At 50.0% G+C, this 7575-nt stretch overlaps 1 pseudogene; it reads left to right on the top strand.

Moving 5' to 3' along the window:
* The first annotated feature begins 5456 nt into the window (after window positions 1-5456).
* Window positions 5457-6997, top strand: LOC129684555 (ornithine decarboxylase-like; annotated as a pseudogene).
* The last annotated feature ends 578 nt before the right edge of the window (window positions 6998-7575 follow it).

The raw sequence follows: 7575 nt of genomic DNA on the forward strand, positions 1-7575 counted from the left end.
CAGGCATCCAGGTGCAGGTGTCCAGGTGCACATGCCCAGGTGCAGGTGTCCCAGTGTACATGCCAAGTATAGGTATCCAGGTACAGGTGTCCAGGAGCATTAATCCAGGTGCAGGTGTCCAGGAGCATTAATCCAGGTGCAGGTGTCCAATCACAGGCATCCAGGTGCTTATGTCTCACATGCTCCATCTGCCAATCACTTCCAATCTTGCACCTGTCACTTATTGTCAAAAGTAGGCCTTGCTGGGGGATTTTTTTGGTCAAGCTGTGGTACAGGAAGCTCTTTGAGGCTGCCCAGAGGTGCCACTGAGTCACTTCCTGGTGGGGAAGCTGCTGCCTCTCAGATGCCAAGAAACTTCCATCTTTGAGGGTTCCCAAAACTCTTCTGAAGTATGTAAATGTTCCCAGGGCTCTCTCTAAAAATCAACATGACTTTGCCCTCTTACAAACTAAAATTGTTTGTGGCTTCCCAAATGCATGTGTTAATGTCCCAATGTGCACCCAGATGTTTTTGCTCCGATCTTCTCTCTGTTGCTGTAGTAAACAGCTCAGCAGAAGCAACCTGGGAAGGAAAGAGAGTTGATTTGGCTTACACTCCCAGGTCACAGTCCAGCACAGAGGGAAGCTGAGGCAGGTTCCCAAGGCAGGAGCCTGGGGCAGGAACCATGGAGGAAGGTTCTTCCCTGGCCCATCCACTCATGGTCATGCCCAGTGAGCTTCATTATGCATCCCAGGCCCCCTGCCCAGGAATGGTGCTGCCACAGGGTATCAGACCATCCTCATCAATCATCAGTCAAAACAAACTCTCTGTGCGTGGCCTCAGGCTGCTCTGATCTGGCAATCCTTCAGTCAAGGCTCCCTGCCCATGATGTGAGACTGCGTCAAGCTGCCAAAGCTAAGTGGGACGATTTCCCAGTGTGCATCGGTGAGGATTCTTTTTAATAGATGGTCAGCCATAAGGAGGTCAATAAAGGTCAATCTGTTATAAATGGAGACTGGAAGAGAAGACAGGGCTGGGAGGGTGGCTCAGTGGGAAGTGAGAGGCCAGAGGCCAGGCATGCAGAAGTGAGACCCCCACTCAAAGTTGTAAGACTGGAAAATTAGTCTAATGTCTGCTGCTGTAACAACATACCCGAGCCTGAGTACTTTACAAAGAGAAGAAGCTGGTTGAGCTCACAGCTCTGGAGGTTCAAGACTATACCAGCATCATGGCATGATGATTGACACTGGCAGTGAGGGGGGGGGGACTGAGACAGGTCTCCACATGGGCTCCCTCAGAAGTAGGAGTTCCATAACATTTTTAGGGACACTGACTCTGGAAACCCTAACTGGTGACTTCAGTGTAGATAAAATTCAGTCTGAGCCAGTACGGAGCGGGGTTGGGGTTTTATTCAAAATAGAAAGAAGGATGATCGAGGACAGAGCAAGGGTTGGCATGTAGCGGCCACGGCCCTTGTGCCCTCCTCTCCTGTACACTCCTCTTTTTTCCTTCTATTTCCTTTCCATTGAGTATTTATCTTTGAGACAAGAGTCTCTCCCTGTAATCCAGACTGGCCCGGAACTCATAGAAATCCTCCTTCCTCAGCCTCTCAAGTGCTAGAAGGATCCGGCTTGCTTAATTCGCATAATCCACTTGTTGCAGAAACCTTTAAACCGTGATATCCAACTCACAGACGAACAATAAAATCCAGGCCAGATGTGACTGAAACAAACAGATTGAGACTTTGTCACCGACCTGGGCTCCATGGCGAGGCAGTGTCTCAGGTATGAATAAAATCTAGATTCTTGTGGGGCTGGGTTTTTTTTTTTTTTTCAGCATCAGGCTGATCTCACTCTGTGGTGGGTGTGCATCACAGCTGTGTGGAGCAATCTCTCTGGTCTCCGCCCACTCCCCTGCCAACCGCAAACACCCCAGATGTTACCAACAGTCTCCCGGAGGAGCCACTGAATGAAAGGACAAAGTCTGGAAGTTTCCTTCTCCGTGGAAAAGTTTGAAGGCTGAAGGTGAGCTTCTAGTGGCTTCCTCATGATGATGAGGTTCCTTCCTTGGTCTTCTGTAAGCAACCAAGAGGTTACATCACCACCTGCCCAGCGGCATGATTTATTACCCAGCAAATGTTTGTGGGCACGTATAAATTAATTTACTTATATCAACATAGACATTGATTTTCCATACCAAAAGCCCTGTGTGCCTCCGTGTGTGACTGAGACAGAGACCTTCTGTGCTGGAATCATTCCAGATTATTCCACCGTGACTGACTTATTTCAGTCTACAAAATATGCCACACAAGTGGTCTCCTGTGTCTCCATCTCCTTCTCCTCCATCTCTTTCCCCATCTCCTCCTTCATCTCCTCCTCTTCCTTTTCCTCCATCTCCTCCTCCTCTTTTTCCTCCATCTCCTTCCCATCTTCTCCTCTTCCATCTCCTTCTCCATCTCCTACTTCTCCATCTCCTGTCTACTTCTCCTCCATCTCCTCCTCCATCTCTGCCTCTATCTCCTCCTCCATCTCCTCTATCACCTCTACCCACATTCAACCTTACATGGTTCCAGAGAGCCATACTTGATTGGTGGGTGCCTCTCACCAGCCCTTGTTACCTTCTATTATTCGGTCTAATAGTATTTGTTTTGTGACTATACCCCCTGCTCAAGAGCAACCAGCATGAACAGGGAGGTGCTCCCTAGCCCCACCCTATCAGTTTTCCTCAGGGATATCCTGTAGGGTGACAATGCACTGGCTAGCCACTCACCGGCGGGAAGCACGAACCGAACAGAGCTCAGTACACTGTCAACATGAAGCTGAGTGAGGGCTGTGTTGGGGATTCCAGACGGAGTTGTAAGGAAGAGGTAGAAATCGATTGTGGTAATAATGCACTGCGTAAAATTCTCAAATAAATTACAAATATTACATTTTTAAATGTAATATTATAAATATTACATTTTAAAATGAATAATGCAATAAAATTTTAATAATGAAAATTGATGGTTTATTCTTTATTTAAAATGGCAAAACTATTTTGGGGAGGAAGGGACAGAGTCTACTGAGTAGCCTTGGCTGCCCTGGAATGTAGCCCAGGCTGACCTGTAGACAGAGATCTGCCTGCCTCTGTCTTCCAAGTGCTGGAGTTGCAGGCGTGTGCCTCCATTTATTTAAAATGGTAAAACAGCTGGCTGCTGGCGGTGCACACCTTTAATCCCAGCACTCAGGAGGCAGAGGAAAGCACATCTCTGAGTTTAAGGTCGGCCTGGTCTACGTAGTGAGTTCTAGGACAGCCAATGCTACATAGTGATACTTCTTCCTCCATCTGACTCAAAAATAAAATAAAATGATAAAACAAATTCTAGTGTGCTTACAGTTATTGTATTGTATTTTTAAATGGGAGAACAAATTTTAGTATTCTATTTAGGAACCTTTATGATATATTCAAAATGCTATTTCTAAGTATAAATCAATAAAAACTTATTTATATTTTTCCTTTTTTCCTAAAAAAAACCAAAACATCCATTTGTACATGGGACGGGTGGGCGCATGTGAAAGTCAGGGAGCTACTTGCAGACGCCAGTTCTTTCCTTCCAGTACGTGGGTCCCAGGGATTGAACTCAGGTCTTTCCAGAAGACCTCAGCAAGGGTTGAAGGGCTTGGCAGCAAGCTCCTGTCCCCGCTAAAGCATCCTCTTCTCTCCTTTTACTGTGAGGTCTTCCGGAGTGAGGTAGGTCGATGTTGCCGCAGGCAGGGCCTCTTGTAGCCCGGGCTAGCCTGGAACTTCCAACGCAGCCAAAGATGGCCTTGAACCCGTGACCCTCCTGCCCTGAATGCGGGTATGCGGTTTGAGCTGAGGGTGGAACTGAGGACGCTGCGCATGCGTGGCCAGCTCTCCCTGGACATTCCCTAGATATTTCTCTCCCTTGGCAGTTTTGTTTGGATTCCTGCCCCTCGCTCCAGTTTCTTTCTCTCTCCTTCTACGTGGTTAAGAAACGGTGCCGTCTACTCCTACTGTGAAATTTCTCCGGGAGTTGTTAGCTAAGGCTTACTCAAAATCGTCGTCATCCCCTGCGGGCCCCAAAGCCCTTCGGGAGGCTCCGAGCGCCCCGTCGCCCCCTGCAGGCCGTTCTGCGCATGGCAGTCTCCGGGGCTGACTGGTCCACGCAGACTTCAGGTTTTCGTGGGGGAGACTCACCCTCGCGCCCAGCGCCCTGCCTATGTGTCTCAGCCCTCCCCTCCCCCGTGGGATACAAGGTTCCGAACTTTCTGAATTCTGACACCAGAATTGGCTGGTGTCTTTGGAGTGATGGGTTGATTTCGATTTTTGTGATTGTTGCTGTTACTTTAATCTTTGAAAACGTCATTCAGAGGTGCTGCATTTACATTAGTTCCTCCTCCCTCCCTCCTCCCCCTCCAACTCCTCCCGCGCCCCTCCCTCCCTCCGTTTCAAGTTCGTGACCTCAGGCGCACACACAGCACATCCACGCAGGTGCGCACACTGGCAGAGCGCATGTGGCTTTGCTCCTGGGTCTAGGACTGGCTGCTTCGGACAGGGTAACCCTGTGGTGGCGCTCCTTCCTGGAGAAGAGGGATTTTCCTTCTCTCAGCGTCCGTTCATTTCCTGTACCCTTCATTAGGGGTGAGACACGCCAACCTCCCCCATCCACACCGTCTCAAGTGCTGCTGCCTCGGCTCAGGTCTTGTTGAGTGGCCATGGCGTGGAGGTGTCACGGACGCAGACTCCCTGTCCCACGGAGGAGACAGCAGCAGCCGGCTCCTGGTCCCCCAGCAGCCTCCCTGTCGCAGGGAAGAGCCTGCAGCCGGCTCCTGGTCCCCCAGCTCTCACAACCCTCTTGCCCCTTCTGCAGTGTCTCTGAGCCCTCCAGTCGGGGGTGCCTTGTAGACACTTCAGTGGGGCCAGGGTACCCCATGGTAACTCCGCTCTCTGCTGCAAAGAGAAACGCCTTAGAGGAGGAGCAAAGACGACATTTTTTCTGTAACTCTCATATATTACATAGGATAAATGTTTAGAACACACAGGCAGCGCCCTGCAAGACACATAGGCAGGAAAGGGCCTTCTGACCAGGTTCCCATTCGCTCGGAGCCGAGGCCGGCAACCGGAGGTGAGAGCCCACAGGACTATGTTCCCTCGGCACAGCCGAGGAAGCATTCACAGGTAAAGAGGAAACCTGACAGCGGGACAGGCTCTGCCGGCTGAGCATCTGACGGAGGGTTAGTATCCTGAGTATATGAAGAACTCAAAACTCAGAGGCAAGAAAACAAATGACCCAGTTTGAAAGTGGTCTCCGGATGTGAACAGAGTGCTCTCGAAATGAGAAATAAAAATGGACAAGAAACAGCACTGCCACCAGCTCAGAGCCACTTGGGGTGGGGGGGCTGCGGTGGGCTCAAGGAGGAGCCTGGGGTGGGGGATTCTCAGGGTTCAGCAGCTCAGGGCCAGCCATGGGTCCGCCCATGCGCTGTGGGAGCCTTTCCACTGCTCCAAGGTGACAGCATTCAGAGTTCCTGGATAACTTGCCTTGGGAGGAGCTGGCAATAACTGAATTCCGTCTCCAGGATTTCTGTCTTGCTCTGTTCCGAGGCACCTCAAGAGCTGTGAAGAGTGTCACTAAGGAAGAGTTTGATGGCTCTGTCCTCAATGAAGGCGTCACTGCCAAGGACCTCCCAGACCAGAAATTACTAAACTTTCTTCCTCTGATGATACAGATGCTTTTTACGTCTTGAACCTTGGAGAATTTCTAAAGAAGCATCTGAGACGGCTAAAAGCTCTCCCTCATGTCAAGGGTGCTGACAGCGGAGCCGTAGGATTTGACTGTGCAAGCAAGGCTGAAATACAGTTGGTACAAGGGCTTGGAGTACCTCCAGATTTGATTATCTATGCAAATCCTTGTGAACAAGTGTCTCAAAACAAGTATGCTGCCAGTAATGGAGTCCAAATGCTGACTCCATTGGACAGTGAAATTGAGCTGATGAAAGTGGCCAGAGGGCATCCAAAGGCAAAGTTGGTTTTGCAGCTTGCCACTGACCATTCCAAAGCAGTGTGTGGCCTCGGTGTCAAGTGCACACTCAAAACCAGCAGGCTCTTGTTGGAACAGGCAAGGAAGCTAAATAGTGATGTCCTGGGTGTCAGCTTCCGTGCGGGCAGTGAGTGTGCCGACCCTGAGAGCTGTGTGCAGGCCGTGCCGGATGCCCGCTGGGTCTCTGACACCGGAACAGAAGTTGGTTTCGGCGTGTATAGTTTGAAGAGATCGCCAGTGTAATCAACCCGGCTCTGGACAAATACTTCCCATCAGACTCTGGAGGGAGAATCATAGCCGAGCCAGGCAGGTACGATGATGCATCAGCTTTTGTGCTTGCACTCAATAGCATCGCAAAAACAACAAACAAACAAACAAACAAAAACTGTACGGAAGAACCAGCCTGGCTCTGATGAAGATGAGCCCAGTGAGCAAACCTTCACGTGTGACGCGAATGATGGCGTGTATGAATCATTTAACTGCATTCTTTATAAGACCGTGCGCACGGGAGAGCCTCTGCTGCCGAGGGTAAGTTCTGAGCATGCTCTCTGTAGCACTGAGGATGATGGACAGGGCTCAGGGACATTACGGGGCGATGTCTTCATACAGAGACCCAAGCCAGAGGAGCAGTGCTCCTCACCCGGCATCTGGGGACCAACGTGCCATGGCTTTGACTGGATCGTTGAGCGCTGCGACAGGCCTGAAATGCATGTGGGTGATTGGGTGCTCTTTGAGAACGTGGGGACACATGCCATTGCTGCTGCTGCTGCTGCTGCTGCTGCTGCTGCTTTCAGTGGGTTCCAGCGACCAGCCATCTACTGTGTAATGTCACGGCCAATGTGGCAACTCGTGAAGCAGACCCAGAGGCATGGCTTCCTGCTGGAAGTGGAGGAGCAGGATGTTGGCCCTCTGCCCACGATGTGGGCCCAGGAGAGCAGGATGGACTGTCACCCAGCAGCCTGTGCTTCCAATGTGTAGACGCCATTCTTGTGGCTCTTTGCTGCAAGGTTAGCTTGGATTAAGGGATTTGGGGGACCATTTAACTTAATTTCTGCTAGTTTTTGGAATGTCTCTGCAAGAGTAGGGTTGGTGCCCATGCAGTATGGAAGGCTTGGGGATGGGGATCACACTTACCTGTGTTCCTAAGGAAACTTTAAATATTTGTTTTCCATGGATTCTTACTTGCTTTTCAGACGTGACACTGATGAGTAGCCCGCAGCTGCTGAGCAAGCATTTGTAGCGTCTTCTTTGGCAGAATGGGCCAAAAGCTTCTGTTGAGACCCATTTTGAAAATAAAGTATCTTGAGATAAAAGAAAGAAAAGAAATAGCTCAGAGAACTTCATTGTCCCTAGTTTTAAGGGATGCCCAAATCAGAACAATTGTGAGATTTCATCTTACCTCAGTCAGAATGGCAAAGATCAGCAAAACAACACACAGCAGGTGCTGGAGAGGATGCGGGGAAGGGAGCCCTCACCCAGTGTTGCTGGGATTGCAGATTGGTGTAGCCTTTCTAGAATCAATGAGAGAACTGTCCGAAAGCTGAAAATGAGTCTTC

This window comes from Psammomys obesus, unplaced genomic scaffold (assembly GCF_907164565.1).
Source record: "Psammomys obesus unplaced genomic scaffold, mPsaObe1.curated_primary_1811, whole genome shotgun sequence".
Taxonomy (NCBI): domain Eukaryota; kingdom Metazoa; phylum Chordata; class Mammalia; order Rodentia; family Muridae; genus Psammomys; species Psammomys obesus.